Source organism: Malus sylvestris, chromosome 3 (genome assembly GCF_916048215.2).
Source record: "Malus sylvestris chromosome 3, drMalSylv7.2, whole genome shotgun sequence".
NCBI classification, from domain to species: Eukaryota; Viridiplantae; Streptophyta; class Magnoliopsida; order Rosales; family Rosaceae; genus Malus; species Malus sylvestris.
In genome coordinates this window covers 35,192,424-35,210,470 of record NC_062262.1, presented here as the reverse complement: position 1 = coordinate 35,210,470, position 18,047 = coordinate 35,192,424, and the positions used below count along the sequence as shown (strand labels likewise).

The window sequence follows — 18,047 nt, the reverse complement described above, 5'->3', positions numbered from 1 at the left end:
ATACCCAAAGCCGCACGTTCATTATCTCCAGCAGCGCTGTTTATATCGATGTCGACAGTAAATGTGTAACGGGTCAATTGTGCAAAGGGCGTCATATTTCGGTCCATGGTTTGGTCTATCAACCTAATCTGTTTATCCCACACAGGAGTAGGAAACGCACACACACTGTTGATGCTTGTGTCAATTCGATATCACAGCAATCCAATACAAATTCGAAATAAAGCTGCGGTATTGAAATTTCCGCTATCTTCTTTTCATATCTTTCAAGTGATTACAAATGTATCGTTAAAGGTAATTTCATTTAGCGTTCGTCTAACTATCGGTGCTATTTTTCGATCTAGTAGGACAAATGTTATGAAAATGTCGGTGGCGAAATAGTAGCATTGTTTATTATATGTTTTTTTTTTTTCGTCAACTCTCAATTCGAAACTGGACGGCTGTGAAATGAAGCGTTGGAATTTAGAGATCTAATTGTCTCACCTGGTAAAATTGAGGATATGTGTGCAATGAAATATAAAATAAATAAGCCGTAATATTTATGAGGTTCGGCAAGTCTATGTCTATGTCCTTGGATCAGCAGCAGCAGTTTCTCTCATCTATCATATTGAAATTACAAAATAATGAAAACAATACATTCCGTCTATTCTTCACTATCATATTTGTGAGTTGATAGGTTTTTATATAGAGAAATTATATCTTCTTTGTTAAGGCAAATAAATGTGAAAGTAGGCAGCACACCTTCAACATTTGTTGGTTGACAAAAACTTCAACATTTGTTGGCCATCAAGAAATGATGTACTGTGCATATTTCTTTATGTGAGTCATCCACTTTTATAATAATATACAATTATTAATTATGCAAGGATGAGGATCGATGAATAAATAAGTACTGAAGATGCCAAGCAAATAACAACACAACGTGAAGGACCCGGCATTAAAGGGAAAAGAATCTCCTCCGGATCTATTACGCGGAGATTTTAAGGATTCTGATATTTCAGCTGTTTATTTTGTATCGTGCAGTTAGAAATCAATTAACTTTTATTATTTAAAATTAAACATAAATAATACCTAACGAAAACTAATCATCATATACAATAAACAACTGAGATGTGGGAATCCTATAACCCCTCCTTTTCCGCATTAAAAATCAACTTTCAATTATTAAGCCCGGCAGTAATATATTCACCAGCCTTTGTTTATATTTTATACATGGAATGATGTGTGAGTGGTTGGATGAGAGAAGGGCGTATAAAGAAGAGCAGGGGGAGGCATCTTTCACTACTTTAATTCACTTCACTTGTGTTTTTGCTTGTCCTGAATACAAGAAATGGCGGAAGGAGTTCTCTTCAACGTTGCAGCACGGATCATCGGAAGGCTAGGCTCCCTTGCTTTCCAAGAGATCGGATTGATTTGGGGTGTCCAAGATGAGCTCCACAAGCTCCAGGAGATAGTTGCCGGATTCCAAGCTGTTCTTCTTGACGCTGAGAAAAAGCAAACCATCAATGAAGTCAAAGTGTGGCTCGAAAGCGTAGAAGATGCAGTTTATGAAGCCGATGACCTGCTGGATGAGTTTAATACTGAAGCACAGCAGAGACAAATGATGTGTGGCAATACTAAGATGTCAAAGAAGGTACGCCTCTTCTTCTCTAGCTCAAATCAACTTGCTTTTGGGCTAAAGATGGGTCATAAGATAAAAGATATTAACAAGAGGCTTCGTGAGGTTGCATCTCGTAGAGCCTTTCCCTTAGAAGTAAATTGTGAAGATACACGATTTATAATTAGAGAGAGGATCACTCACTCATTTGTCCCTAAGGAAAATATTATAGGGAGAGATGAAGATAGAAAGGCAATTATTCAACTTTTGTTGGATCCCATCTCAACTGAGAATGTGTCAACCATTTCCATAGTTGGATTTGGAGGATTGGGGAAAACTGCTCTTGCCCAACTCATATTCAACGATGAGGTGATTCAAAATCATTTTGAGTTGAAAATATGGTCATGTATCTCTAATGTATTTGAGTTGGATATACTTGTTAAGAAAATACTAAAAGTTGACAAGATTGATATGGATGAGCTGCAAAATGATCTTAGAAGAAAAGTAGATGGAAAGAAATACCTAATTGTGTTGGATGATGTGTGGAATGAGAATCGGGAGAAATGGCTTAGATTGAAGTACTTGTTAATGAGGGGTGGAAGAGGTAGTAGAATACTAATAACCACTCGTAGTGAAACAGTTGCGACGATATCAGACACAGCTAAACCGTACACCTTAAGGGGTTTGAATCAAGAGGAAAGTTGGTCTTTATTTAAGGAAATGGCTTTTAAAGATGGAAAAGAGCCAGAGAATTCAACAATTAAGGCAATTGGGAAGGAGGTTGCAAGAAAATGTCAAGGAGTTCCACTCGCTATAAGGACAATAGGTGGGATGTTGCGCACCAAATATCACGAAACAGAATGGTTGAATTTCAAAGAAAATAAACTTTCAAGAATAAATCAGGAAGAAACTGAAATTTTACCAACACTGAAACTAAGTTATGATGTGCTCCCATCACATTTGAAGCATTGTTTTGCTTACTGTAGCTTGTTCCCACCTGATTATGAGATCTTTGTACCGATGTTGATTAGACTTTGGGTGGCGCAAGGGTTCATCAAGTCATTTGGTGAAAACGAGAGTCTGGAGGATGTTGCGTATGAATATTTTATGGAATTGTTGTGCAGATCGTTTTTTCAAGAAGAAAAAGATGAGTTTGGTATAATAAGAAGTTGTAAAATGCACGATCTCATGAATGAACTTGCAGTCTCAGTGTCGGGGGTCGGAAGCATCGTAGTTGATCTAAACCGAAAGAAATTTCATGAAAAACTTCATCATGTATCTTTCAATTTTCATGTTGATCCGTTGGAATGGGAAGTGCCAACTTCCTTGCTAAATGCAAAAAAGATACGAACCTTTCTTCTTCCTTGCCAAGAGTATATAAGTTTTTCAGTAGATAATTCATTTTGTGCTACAATTATTTCAAATTTAAAGTCATTGCGTATGTTGAGTCTCAAGAACTTGAGAATTACAAAATTACCAAATTGTCTTAAAAAAGTGGAACATTTGAGATATCTTGATCTTAGTCGTAATCTCATCAAGAGACTTCCAGATTGGATAGTTGGACTTTCGAATTTGGAAACACTAGATCTCAGTTGGTGTGAAAGTCTTGTGGAATTGCCTAGAGACATAAAAAAAATGATCAACTTAAGGCATCTCATCTTGGAAGGCTGTTATAGATTGACTCGAATGCCACATGGATTGGGGGAGCTGAATGGTCTTCGTACGTTGAATACATTTGTTTTCAGCGAAAACAATTCTTTGTTGAGGGACAGTGCTGCGGGTCTTGGTGAACTGGGAAGGCTTAAGGAATTAAGGGGAGAGTTAGTAATTATAAACTTGAGGCACGAGAAAGATGTGATGTCAGAATCAAATGTTGGTACACCTCTCAAGGAGAAACAGCATCTCCATTCGTTGTATTTAGGGTGGACACGTGGAGAAGATGTAAACGCAATTGATGAGAAGGATGTTATAATGTCAATGGAAGTATTGCAACCCCATTCAAATATAAAGAAGTTGTCCGTGTTTGGTTATGGTGGTGTGAGGTTTGCGAGTTGGTTTTCTTCTCTCATAAATCTTGTTGATCTCAGATTGTGGGGGTGTCATAGATGCCAACATCTTCCACCCTTGGATCATTTCCCATCCCTTAAGACTCTTCACCTTGGAGGGCTTGAGAAGTTGGAGTACATATCAGACAATACCAGCAGCAGTAATAGTATGAGTGATGAGATGATGACGTCCCTGGAGTTCCTCTGGGTAGAAAATTGCCCTGTTCTGAAGGGATGGTGGAGGGCGCACACTCATAACAATGCTTCTTCTTCTTCATCAACGGAAAATCTGTCGTTGCCTTCTTTTCCCTCTCTTTCTCAATTGACTATCAGAAAATGTCCTAATCTATCTTCCATGCCTCTGTATCCAAATGTGGAGAGAATAGATCTCGAAGGGTGCAGCTCAAATGTGGAAAATCTGTTATTACACACGATGTTGGTGTTGATGTCTCTGCCTCTTCTTCTCCCCCTCATCTCTCCAAATTAACACGTTTGTCACTCATTAAAATTGACGATTGCCCAAATTTGGCATTACTACCATATCATGGGATGGGCAACCTCGCATCCTTTCGGGAGCTTACAGTTATAAATTGCTCCAATTTGACATCAATGTCAGAAGGGATCGCCAATCTTACATCACTTCAGAAGCTTACAATTGGAGAATACTCTGATCTGACATTACCGCCAGAAGTGGTCGTCAACCTCCCATCACTCCAATCGCTTACGATTGAATCTTTCCCAAATTTGGTATCACTACCGGAAGAAATAAGCAATCTCACGTCACTGCAGCACCTTGCAATTCGACTTTGCTCTAATTTGGCATCACTGCTAGAAGGGATTCGTGGACTCCCAAACTTAAATAGATTGGAAATTTGGAGTTGCCCCATGTTAAGCGAAAGATGCGAGAAGGAAACAGGGGAGGACTGGCCTAAGATTGCTCACATCCCATCCATTTCTATTTATTAAGGTGTGTTTTCTAACTTATTTCAATTTGCACTTGCCAAATTCAGTATAAGCTCTGAAATATTCAAATGTCAATCTCGTTTCTTAATTTTATTCTTCATTCTTTGTTCATCACCAGCATTTTATTTTTCTTTTCAGATGACATACCATATGGTCAAAAAATTTGTCCACACTGTTGCTTTCTCGTTGAGCAACACTGATTCCACATCAAAGCGGTATGCAATCCTTGCCCACTAACTTCATTTTTTTTTTTTTTTTTTTCAAATGGAACCAACATCTTGTGGTTCACCAGTTCCAGAAATCGAACAAAGACGGGCCTTATAAAATACGAATTTGGAATTCGTCCCCAACCACCGAGCCACCCACGGTGTTTACTTCAATTTTTTTTTTTAATTTCTCTTTAATTTCCCTACTTGTCTTTTTCAGATACTGAAACCAAAGACGGTTTAGGAGTTTAGATGGAATTGAAGCTACCAAGCAACCGGCCAGATGACAATTTGTACGGACTTCTTCAATTCAATTATTATGTTGCATAACCGTGTCAGTTCTTGGCAATTTCCAAACTACATAATAAGGCTTTCAAAATTTTCTGGTTCAGGTTTTGCATCTTAATTTACTTTCATGGATATGCAGTACTGATTCAAAGAAGAAACAGATGGGATGAAGGAAGGGAATAACCATACAGCTTTTGTGTATACTTGTGCCTCATTTCTGCAGATGCGATAAATGAAGGACTGGTTTGAGTTTTGCACCATAAAAGTAACTGACAATATGGGAAGTAGCCGCCCATGCAAGGTCCCTCTTCATATTTTTCTTTGTTGGTTTGCTTGCATTGTTATTTAGTGTGCTTGTTCTGTACCTTGTTTCTTCCTTTAATATCTCACTAGAAAGAGCTCTAAATTGAGTTTTGAACTGTGTAGTAGGATGGTTGCGTATTTTATACACAATGTTCGTTGTTGAGCTTCAACAGCAGATCAAATGTCTCAGACTCTCAGTGTTGCATGGAAGCATGTGAGGACATCTTAAAATCTGCAGCGGATCAAATGCACTCTTGCTTCGAGAACACAGTGAGTACTATACTAATTAATACTTCACTAAAAATTGCCCATTTATATGTTTAATTAAATTCACTGCTTCTTGTTTTCCAGATTCAGACGAAAGATGGCTACTTAACTGGGTTTGGAATGTGAAGGACTAATAGAAGTCGTGTTTGTTTAGTGCAATTTCTGTTTGGTTTGAGATGCGAAGGAGTAATGAGATTGCTTTGGTGGGGAGTGTTTCCCCATAACTGATCTGTGAGTAAAATATTGAATCTCTTGACACCTGATTAGTGAAAAGCCTTACTTTTATAGCTCCTTCCGATTTTTTTCAACATACCACTAAGTCGATTGTTTCAGAATTTGAATATATAGCTCACTATATGGTGCTCCCTGATCTGAAGTTTTGAGGTTCTGTTGAATTTTCTTTTCTTGAAACTAACTATTGGGTAAAGTGATGCATGGTTCTTAAATTCTTGAGAAGAATCGCTGAGATTTGTCCTTGCAGATGCAGGTTTCGAGGCATGCGTAGGGAATGTGCGTGGAACACGAAGGAGTCATGGACACACATCTTTATCAGAAGAGACAGAAATGATGCGCTGCATATATTCGACAACACGCTCCAAAGTCTTTGCTGTTGGACATTCACAGGTTTTACACCTCTTCGTCTACTTCACATCTCCTTCCCTTGCTGCTACTTTTGGTGTTTACTCAATTTATTCATGTTATTAGGGAACAATCATGTCTTTAGCTGCTCTCACCCAGCGGGATATAGCAGAACTGGTTGAAACTGCCGCTCTTTTCCGTCCAATATCATACTTTGAGCTTATCACTTCTAAATTTGCACTTAGAATGGTCAACATATATGTTGGTCAGGTATGTTGATTATTGACTCAAACATGTAGTCAAAGTCCAAATCTTTGGGCTACTTTGTGGTAATGGGAGGCAAACAACATTTGTGCCTAATTTGTGCCTAATTTGTGCCTAACTCTTTTGACTTGATGGTAGGCCTTTGGCCATTGATGTCTTTGATAAGCTTTTCTTTGGCTATAAAAGGGGAGCAAGGTGCAGCCCATAAGCATTGAGAAGTGATAGGAGAAAGGAAGAGGAAAAATAGCAAGAAGCCATTCGGCATAGAGAAGAATTTTCTCAAATTGTCTTGCTTTGTATTTTTGGTTTTCTCTTCCTATTGTAAGTGTGAGAGCTTGGGTTATTTGGGTCTTTGGGAAATTGAGTGATAAACACTATTGTATGTTCTCATTGATTATAGTGGAATACTCCGTCGTCTCCAAACTGGATGTAGGCATTGCCGAACCAGTATAAATCTTGGTGTTCTTGTTGATGTTGGTTTTGTTTCTGTTTTGTTTTACTATTCACTTACAGTCGAATGCCGCTTCCGCATAACAAGTGGTACCAGAGCCCAGTTTCGTGAATAGTGTTGGCGCTACAGTTCCGTGAACAGTGAACTGCTACAGTATCTGTGAACAGTATTGTACCTGTGAACAGTGCCGTATTTGTGAATAGTGTCGAGTAGATGGCTGGAGATAAAGATGAATCTGTAAAGAAGGGGTTAGCATCGTCTTCATCCAATAGACATCCAACCACTACTACAAGGTTAAAGGTTGATAAATTCAATGGCTCTAATAATTTTGGTATGTGGCAATGTGAAGTTATGGATGTGTTGTATCAACAAGAGTTGGATATGGTTCTGGAAGATAAACCAGAAGATATTGATGACAAGCAGTGGATGCGAATTAATCTTCATGCTTGTGCTGCTATTCGATTGTTCCTTGATAAGGAGTTGAAATACCCGTATATGAAGGAAACTTCTGCTAAGGAGTTATGGACGAAATTGGAGAAGTATATGACCAAGAGCGCAGAAAATCGTCTCTTCTTGAAGAAGCGACTCTTCCGATTTCAGTATCGTCCAGGTATCTCTATGCACGAACACCTCAATGATTATAATAAAATACTTGCTGATTTAGCAAACCTTGATGTGAAAATTCCTGACGAGGACAAGGCACTATGTTTGTTAAATTCATTGCCTGATGATTATGATCATTTGACAACTACTCTGTTGTATGGAAAATCCGAGGTGAAACTTGATGAGGTGTCTGCGGCATTGGTGAATCATGAGTGTCGTAAGAAGGAACTGAAGACTTACAATTCACAAACCGAGGCATTTGTTGCAAGGGGTCGAACAGAGGAAAGAAAATCTGGGAAGCGGGGAAAATCTCGTTCAAAGTCACGAGGGAAGTTTCCTGCTAAAGATGAATGTGCTTTTTGTCGCCAAAAGGGTCATTGGAAGAAAGACTGCCCCAAATTGAAGAACAAAGAGAAGGAGAAAGCGGGTTCTGAAGCAAATATTGCAAAATCTGGAGATGATGATGATTTCGAGTTTGCTTTGGCTAGTTCATATACTGATGGTCACTCAAATGAGTGGATTTTGGATTCAGGTTGCACCTATCATATGTGTCCCATTCGGGAATGGTTTTCTAATTTCGAGGAGCTGGATGGTGGAGTTGTTTTGATGGGTAATAATAATGCCTGCAAAACACAAGGGATAGGCAAAATCTGTTTGAAGATGCATGATGGAACAGTCAGAGAATTAAGTGATGTTCGGTATGTACCGGATATGAAGAAAAATCTTATCTCACTGGGTGCATTGGAATCCAAGGGTCTCAAGATCACCATGGAGGGTGGAGTTCTTAAAGCTGTGTACGGGGCACTGGTGGTGATGAAAGGTACAAGACGAAATAACTTGTATTTCTTGCAGGGGAGTACAGTTATTGGTGGAGCAGCTGTCACCGAAGCTGCCGACGCAGATAGCACAGACACCACGAGGTTATGGCATATGCGTCTTGGGCATGCTGGTGAAAAAGCGTTGCAAGGATTAGTGAAGCAAGGCTTATTGAAAGGTGCAAAGGCATGCAAATTGGAATTCTGTGAGCATTGTGTGTTGGGTAAGCAAACTAGAGCAAAATTTGGCACTGCTATTCACCACACTAAAGGCATTCTTGATTATGTTCACACTGATGTTTGGGGACCTTCCAAGAATGCATCTTGGGGAGGTAGCTATTATTTTGTCTCCTTTGTTGATGACTTCTCTAGAAGAATATTGGTGTACACCATGAAGCGTAAAGATGAAGTCTTGAAGATATTCCTGAAGTGAAAAAAGATGATTGAAACGCAAAGCGGTCGAAAGATCAAGACTCTCAGATCAGACAATGGGGGTGAATATAAGTCTGATCCTTTCTTGAAAGTTTGTCAAGATGAGGGTATTGTGAGGCACTTCACGGTTAGGGAGACACCGCAACAGAATGGGGTAGCGGAGCGCATGAACCGTACTTTGCTTGAGAAAGTTCGGTGTATGTTGTCTAATGCTGGATTAGGCAAGGCATTTTGGGCTGAGGCACTCACTTATGCAAGCCATCTCATTAATCGATTGCCAGCGGCTGCGAACGAGGGCAAAACGCCCATGGAGGTATGGTCTGGTAAACCTTGTACTGATTACAAGTTTTTACACATATTTGGTTGTTCTGCTTACTATTATGTCAGAGAAAGCAAGTTGGATCCAAGAGCAAAGAAAGCTCTATTTATGGGCTTTAGCACTGGCGTGAAGGGATACCGACTCTGGTGTCCATATGAGAAGAAATTTGTTGTAAGCAGAGATGTGACTTTTGATGAGGCTGCTATGGTTAATCAGAACAAGCATGAAGGTGAAACTGAAGCGACCGAGACCATGAGTAGCTCAAAGCAGGTGGAGTTACTGAAGACTCCAGTTGTTCCAGTAAGGTATGATGTTACAACCACTAGTCCTACAGTTAATTCTGATGATGAGGACGAGGATGATGAAGAGGAAGCACTTACCCAAGAGCCTCCACAGCAACAAGACTATATTGCAACCATAAGATCGAGAAGGGAAATTCGAAAGCCTGCTCGATTTACTGATATTGTGGCATATGCACTTCCTGTTATTGAAGATGATATTCCATCCGCCTACAAAGAAGCTATCATGAGTTCAGAGTGCGAGTTGTGGAAGAAATCTATGGATGAGGAGATGAAATCTCTTCATAAAAATGAGACTTGGAATCTGGTTCAGTTACCAAAGGGGAAGAAAGCAATTGGTTGTAAATGGGTGTATGCCAAAAAGATGGAATCTTTGGGAAAAGACAATGTAAGATTCAAAGCCAGATTGGTAGCTAAAGGCTACGCTCAGAAGGAAGGCATTGACTACAATGAGGTATTTTCTCTTGTAGTAAAACATTCTTCTATTCGTATTCTGTTGGCTTTGGTTGTGCAGTTTGACCTTGAGTTGGCCCAACTTGATGTCAAGACTGCGTTCTTACATGGTGATTTGGAGGAAGAGATTTATATGTCTCAACCAGAAGGTTTTAAGGTTGCTGGAAAGGAAAATTGGGTTTGCAAATTGGAAAAATCATTGTATGGCTTGAAACAGTCTCCAAGACAATGGTACAAACGATTTAATGGATTTATGATCCGGCAAAAGTACACAAGAAGTCACTATGACCATTGTGTATACTTTCGCAAACTACAAGATGGAACCTTCATTTATCTGCTTTTATATGTTGATGATATGCTTATAGCATGTAAGAGCAAAGTGGAGATTGAAAGGTTGAAGACTCAACTAAGTAATGAATTTGAGATGAAGGACTTGGGAGAAGCTCGGAAGATACTAGGTATGGAAATTGAAAGAGATAGAGCGAAGGGCAAGATTAGTCTGTGTCAGAAGCAATATTTGAAGAAGGTACTACAACGTTTCAGGATGAATGAAAATTCAAAACCGGTTAGTACACCTCTTGCCTCTCATTTCAAACTTAGCGCTTCTATGTCTCCTAAAACTGTTGAAGAGAGTCAGTACATGGCTCAAATTCCTTATGCAAATGTTGTTGGTAGTTTGATGTATGCTATGGTGTGTACTAGGCCTGATATTTCACAAGCTGTTAGTATTGTCAGTAGATATATGCATAATCCAGGAAAAGGGCATTGGCAAGCTGTGAAATGGATTCTACGGTATATTCTGGGTACTGTGGATGTTGGTTTATTGTTCCAGCAGGATAAAGTTACTGGTCAATGTGTTGTTGGATATGTGGATTCTGATTACGCAGGTGATTTGGACAAGCGTAGGTCCACTACTGGTTTTGTATTTACTATTGCTGGAGGTCCAGTAAGTTGAAGGTCGATTCTGCAATCTACAGTTGCTTTGTCGACTACTAAGGCAGAATACATGGCTGTGACAGAAGCTATAAAGGAAGCCATCTGGCTTCAAGGGTTGCTTGATGACTTAGGGGTTCAACAAGACCATGTGGATGTTCATTGCGACAGTCAGAGTGCTATTCATTTAGCAAAAAATCAAGTTCATCATGCACGTACGAAACACATTGATGTGAGGTTCCATTTTGTTCGTGAGGTTATTGACGAGGGAGATATTCTTCTTCAGAAGATTGGGACCGCTGACAATCCTGCGGATATGTTAACAAAGCCAGTTTCATTGCACAAGTTTAAGCACTGCTTAGACTTGATTGACATTTGTAAAATTTGTTGATTGCCCCATGGGGGATTGGGAGACGACTATTAGGAGTTCTACTTAGAGGGTTTGAGTCAAGGTGGAGATTGTTGATTATTGACTCAAACATGTAGTCAAAGTCCAAATCTTTGGGCTACTTTGTGGTAATGGGAGGCAAACAACATTTGTGCCTAATTTGTGCCTAATTTGTGCCCAACTCTTTTGACTTGATGGTAGGCCTTTGGCCATTGATGTCTTTGAGAAGCTTTTCTTTGGCTATAAAAGGGGAGCAAGGTGCAGCCCATAAGCATTGAGAAGTGATAGGAGAAAGGAAGAGGAAAAATAGCAAGAAGCCATTCGGCATAGAGAAGAATTTTCTCAAATTGTCTTGCTTTGTATTTTTGGTTTTCTCTTCCTATTGTAAGTGTGAGAGCTTGGGTTATTTGGGTCTTTGGGAAATTGAGTGATAAACACTATTGTATGTTCTCATTGATTATAGTGGAATACTCCGTCGTCTCCAAACTGGATGTAGGCATTGCCGAACCAGTATAAATCTTGGTGTTCTTGTTGATGTTGGTTTTGTTTCTGTTTTGTTTTACTATTCACTTACAGTCGAATGCTGCTTCCGCACAACAAGGTATTCCTTATCTTCTTCAAAGTTAACGCTTGATTGGGTTCTCTAACAATTTTGCCTCTGGTTGGTGACAAACCTTATGAAATGGTTATCCATCCAAAAGGTCCTTTAGAATAAAGGAGCAAGATGACAGAAGGTTCCTTGACTGGAAAACCTTGCTGCAGTCCTGAAACAAAATAATCTATGCTGTGTATGCCCTTGCAATGATATATACGTATCTTCGTTTGAGTTTTGTGCTTCAGCACTTGCATTATTCTCAGTGCTCACTTTATGTTTTATATTTTTGCTTTCTCTGTATTACAGTTACTTTTTATCAGTTTGTTCATCGTTGATAGAATTGCTATTGCCCTCATTCTTTGAGATGTCTTTCCCCTCTAATGTAAGGTTGCTTTTCTTTATCTGGTCTTGCTGGTTCAGTTTTCTTCTTCACATTTTTTGTTTTATTATTTAAATTTGGTTAGCCGCTTTGTAACAAAAGTATTATCGTGAAGCAACAGACGTTTTTAGATTTTTAATGTTAGATTATTATGAGCATTATACTATATATGTAGTGAATTGCGTATATTTCATTAATTTGTTAAACAATGTCATATTCTATGGAGAAAATTAACGTGCTTTTGTTTGGCCTTCTTTGGGTTGCTTTTGTTTCAAGTTGTAGTAGAATTAAAATGTGGTGATACCAGTAATGTAAATTAACTATAACCAAATACCACGTGGGAACACAAAAGTAGCAAAAAGGGAAAGGAAATGGAACCAACCAACGACTATAATTTGGGGATTGAGATCCACTCGTTATCTTTGTGTTCGATGTTCGTCAATTAAAAGATTTGGACAATTCAATTTTAATTTATAATCCTTACATTTCAGTGTCAATTAAAAACTTGAACTACTCGTATCTTAGGCCATCTCTAACCGAATGGTCCAGAGGGCCAGAGGGTCGAAAATAGCCCTAAAACCGTCTCCAATCGAGGGCTAGGCCAAAGGGCTCTGGAATCTGGGAGGGCCCCACGGGATCAGAGAGGGCTGGAGGGCTGGCTGCTTTCGGCCAGCCAGCCAGCCCCAGGCTGGCTATTTTTTTTTTAATGTTTTCCTATTGCTGTCGGTTATAACCGACAGCATTAAAGAAGAATTTTTTAATACTGTCGGTTATAACCGACAGTAATAGTTATTCAAAAACAAAATTTTTATTTTTAATTACTATTAGTGTCGGTTATAACCGACACTAATAGTTTGAATTTTTTTTAATATAACAGCTAGTAGCCGTTGTATTAACTTTTTTTTTTTTTATGAATTTAAACTTCTTTTTTTCCCTTTTTTTTTCCTTTTCATATGAATCAAATTTTGTTTCATATTTTTTTTCAATTCTATTTTACAAAATTTGTTTCAATTTTTTTTTAAATTCTATTTTTTTTTCCTATAACTTCTATTTTACAAAATTTGTTTCATATTTTTTTTTAAATTCCATTTTTTTCCTATAACTTTTATTTCACAAAATTTGTTTCAATTTTTTTTTAAATTCTATTTTTTTTCCTATAACTTCTATTTTACAAAATTTGATTCATATTTTTTTTCATATAACTTCTATTTTACAAAATTTGTTTCATATTTAAATTCCATTTTTTTCCTATAACTTCTATTTTACAAAATTTGTTTCATATTTTTTTTTCAATTCTATTTTTTTTCCTATAACTTCCTAGGCCATTTATACAACATTAAATTAAATTAAGTAACATGAAACAACATTAAACAATATGAAACAACATTAAATAACATTAACCAACATACAAATTATACAACATAAAAAAACATTTAACAACTGAAACTTAAACAACATTTTTAAAAACATTTAACAATATAAAACTTAAAAGCCTACTCCATAATTTATTATTTAAAAACTTGAATTGAAAGAGATTGAATTGCAAGAGATTGAATTGAAATAGATTGAATTTAAAGTTGTGTGAATTATAGCCCAATATCCACCCTATTTATAGCAAAAAAAAATTCAAATCCAACGGCTAGCTGACGTCAGCATGATGTCAGCTACCAACGGCTAGCTGATATCATGTTGACGTCACTTAGCCGTTAGATTTGAATTTAAGTTGTAGTTTTTAAATAATAAATTATGTTTGGCCCTATAGCCCTCGATTGGAGACGGTTTTTTATGATAGGGCTAAAACGAGCCATCTGGCCAGCCTCGGTTGGAGATGGCGTTACTCTCTCTTCAATGGTCCAAATCTCTTGGTCTGCGGCCTGCAAAATGGTCAGTGCAAGTTTGGATCTACATGCAAATTTGACCATCCAGTGCAGACAATGAGGTACAACCTCTCAGCTTCATCTCTCGTTGATATGCCTGTTGTTCAATATCCGGTTGGGTCTCTGCTGGCCACCATGGCTCCATCATCCTCATCATCGGATCTCCGGCCTCGAAGGTACTCCTTTACTTGCTCGGCGTTTTAATTTGGCTTCGTTTGAGCTCGATTTGGGCTAATTTCGTGATCTGGGGTTTCTAGGGTTTTGTGTTTGGTTTGGTAATGCGGGGTTGTGATTGGGGTTTTGTTCTGGTTTGGGGGTGAATTGTAGAGCAAATGTGGCAATTGGGGCTGACAAGCTGCGAATCGTACCCGGAGAGACCCGTCGTGCCCAACTGTGTTTACGACATGCGAACCGGGTTCTGTGGATACGGTGGTCGGTGCCGGTACAACCATCCTCGTGATCGTGCTGCGGTAAGTTCTTGTTCGTTGTAAACTTGCACTGCAATCAGTTTATGAGCTTTTTTCAATACTGCTTAAAACTCATCTACATATGGGTGTGTGTAGACTTTTGTGAAATTTGTGGAGCAAGTGGCTCACAGTATTTTCGCTTGAGTTTTGTGCTTCAGCACTTGCATTGTTTTTAGTGCTCACTTTATGTTTTAGTTTTTTGCTTTCTCTATATTTACTTTTACTTTGTGTCAGTTTCTTCATCTTCGACAAAATTGCTATTGCCTTCATTCTTTGAGATGCCTTTCCACTCTAATTTAGGGTTTCCTTTCTGTATTTGGTCTGCTGGTTCACATTCTTCTTCAGATTTTTTGTTTTATTAGTTGAATTTGGTTGGCCGCTTTGTAACACAAGTATTATCGTGAAGCCGCAGACATTTTTAGATTTTTAATGTTAGATCTGGTGCCTTTTTGTGCCCCTATGTCGATACGGTGTCTACTACATGTGAACCGGGTTCTGTCGATACGGTGGTCGGTGCCGGTACAACCATCCTTGTGATTGTGCTGCGGTAAGTTCTTGTTCGTTGTAAACTTGCATTGCAATCAGTTAATGAGCTTTTTTCAATACTGCTTAATTGCGGGTTTTGATATGTAAAGTAGTACTCAAGCTTTCAGTGATAGGTGACTGCAACAGGATATATAGGTTGTTTTGAATTTTCGTAAGTTTGAGTGTTTTGTTGCAGGTAGTTTTTTTGTCCCTTTACCTGAAACTAGATGATTGTTTGCTGAGAAAGCTGGGGAAACGAAATGGGAACTTTTTTTGGAATTTATTCGACATAGTTAAACTAGTGTATATTTGATGAAAATATTAGGCCTAATATTTGTGTTTTGGGCTCGGTGCAGTGGGAAATGTCGTCTTAGTTACAACTGCTTGGATTTTATTGGTAACTGAAATCGTCTTTTCTTGTGAATTTTGTTATCTTCTGTTTATGATTTCGGTTTGATGCTGCACGTAGGTCGTGGCAGCTGTAACAGCTACAGGGGATTACCCAGAGAGAGTGGGGGAACCTGTATGTCAGGTATGCAGTAGTTTGTGATCTGTTGTAAAACATGAATTTCCTGCCTGATAATGACAATGTAGATCTGGAAACTTTTCAGCAACTTTGTTATGTTGTCCATTTATTTGTTTGAGCTTTGAACTTCATATGTGATTGTGGCATACGTTTGTCTAATGTGCGGTATTATTTAAAGACTGGGACCTGTAAATTTGGTGCGTCCTGCAAGTTCCACCATCCAAAACATGGAGCTGGATCCTTAAACCGAGCTCCCCTAAATATTTATGGATACCCATTACGACTGGTTTGATTTCCTCTCTGACTGTCTCTCTGTTTCCCTCTCATCTACATATGGGTGTGTGTAGACTTTTGTGAAATTTGTGGAGCAAGTGGCTCACAGTTGTTGTTGTTGTTGTTTTTTAATTTAATTTTAAATTTTTTTATAACAGGGAGAGAATGAATGCTCCTACTATTTGAAAACGGGGCAATGCAAATTGGCATAACCTGTAAATTCCATCATCCACAGCCTGCTGGAACAACAATACCGGCTTCTGCACCCCAATTTTATCCGTCGGTGCAGTCTCCTGTTCCTTTGGCAGAACAGTATGGGGGGGGCATCCACCAGTTTGAGGGTGGCTAGCCCTCCACTATTAACTGGATCATATGTGCAAGGGACTTACGGTCCTGTCTTGATTCCTCCTCCTGGAGTTGTTCCGATTCAGGGTTGGAGTCCGTATTCGGTATGATAAAGACATATTCATGTTGATATATGATTGAAGTTCATTACTAATAGTAATATGTTATTACTTGGTGCAGGCACCTCTTAGCCCTGTACCATCTCCTGGAGCTCAACCCTCAGTTGGAGCAACTTCTTTATATGGAGTAACACAGCTATCTTCTCCAACACAAGGACTTGCAAGCCCTTATTCCTCCATACCCTCTTCTGTTGGTCCTTCTAGCAGCAACCCGAGTGAACAAGTTTTCCCAGAGAGGCCTGGCGAACTTGAATGCCCGTGCTATCTGAAAACTGGGGACTGTAAATATGGACCATCTTGTAGGTATCATCATCCTTGGGATTGAACTGTACCGAGAATAACTTGTCTCCTTAGTCTGATGGGTCTCCCACTCCGTCCGGTATGCAAAGTTGTTTTATATTATTTTTGATGAATTTTGTTGATGCACAAAATCAGCGAAGACTTTGGTACAACAGAAAGTGTCAGGTTTTGTGACCTTCGCTTGGTTGCTTCGGTCACTAGTGAGGATAAGTACGTAAATGAATAGAGACAGAGAAGCAAACACAGGATGTACGTGGTTCACCCAGATTGGCTACGTCCACGGAGTAGAGGAGTTCTTATTAGTAGTGAAGGGCTTACACAAGTACAAAGGATCAAGCTCTCAATTTAGTGAGTTCTTGTGAATGATTTAACACAAAATGGCATTAGGCAATATTGTGGGGGAATGACCCCTATTTATAGAAAAACTTGTAGCTTTGTCACATTGACATGTGTCATGTTATGATTGGTTCTTGATGTTGACACGTGCTGCGCTCTGATTGGCTTCTAATCTTGACACGTGTCGAGTAGTGATTGGCCTCCTGGTCGGAGGGGAACTCTTCTGGGTCCTTGACAGTATAGCGTTGGCCGGTGCTCGGTAGTTTCGGGATTGGTCAAGTATGGTACAAACAGTGCTCCCCTAAGTTCCCGAGTGAGGGAAACTCCTCGGTTGGGGACTTGCAAGATCCAATCCCTTGAGTAATCACGAAACTTCTAAGTACCGAAGTGTGGTCTGATCTTCATCTGCCCTTCTCTGGAAGTACCTTTCCTCCATCCGGGAATGGTGTACTTAGCTGATGTTGACGCACAAGGTAATGTATCAATTTCACTTGAAGCTTAGTTGTAGTTTCGGGCTTAGTCAAGTGTGATACAAACCCTATAGTAGGAGTCCCCCAAGTCGCCGAGCTAGGAGATCTGCCGAAAGAGGTGACAGACAAGGTAAGCAGTCAAACTTCCAAGTAAGCAACCCAGGATCAGAGGTTTGACGTCGGCTTCCGGTTGATTGTTCTCATTCTCCTTGTCTCTCATTCAACTGCCAGGATAAGGAGAAGCAAATGGATAAGAGATGATATGAGATACTTTTGCTTTTGAAGAAGTAACTTTCCACAGGCTTATTCTTGAACTGTGCTGGAGGGTTTTCTGGTGCCCTTCAGAGTATAAGGCCGACTCAAAAATTTGAGGGTCAAAACAAGTCCATCAAATCTAGAGTACGTTCGACCTTGATGATATGGGATACTTTTGCTGTTGACGGAATAATGAATGTGGTATGGAAAGGTGTCGTGCTGTAGTGATCTGTTTCAGATCACCGTTGAACCTTCTGCTTCAATCTTTTGCATGGCAGAAGTGGTGTGCAACCTTTGCATTTAAATGGTCATTCAGAACATTCCTTCATAGTGACTCATCCACGCTTGGCAGCTTCAGTGTAAAGAGCCAATATTTGA

General features: G+C 39.1%; 1 protein-coding gene and 1 pseudogene across 9 annotated transcripts in view; both read left to right on the top strand.

Moving 5' to 3' along the window:
• The window catches only part of LOC126615791 (putative disease resistance protein RGA3), a 29,919-nt gene extending 23,416 nt beyond the window's left edge, over positions 1-6,503 (top strand). For 3 of the 9 annotated variants that reach the window (XM_050283691.1, XM_050283696.1, XM_050283695.1), the window contains 2 exons: positions 6,154-6,290; positions 6,372-6,503. The gene's annotated coding sequence lies outside the window, so the exon portion shown is untranslated. The other 6 variants (XM_050283690.1, XM_050283697.1, XM_050283692.1 and 3 more) reach the window with 5 other exon arrangements.
• LOC126615796 (zinc finger CCCH domain-containing protein 32-like) overlaps positions 1-18,047 on the top strand; it is a 37,753-nt pseudogene that overhangs the window by 3,802 nt on the left and 15,904 nt on the right.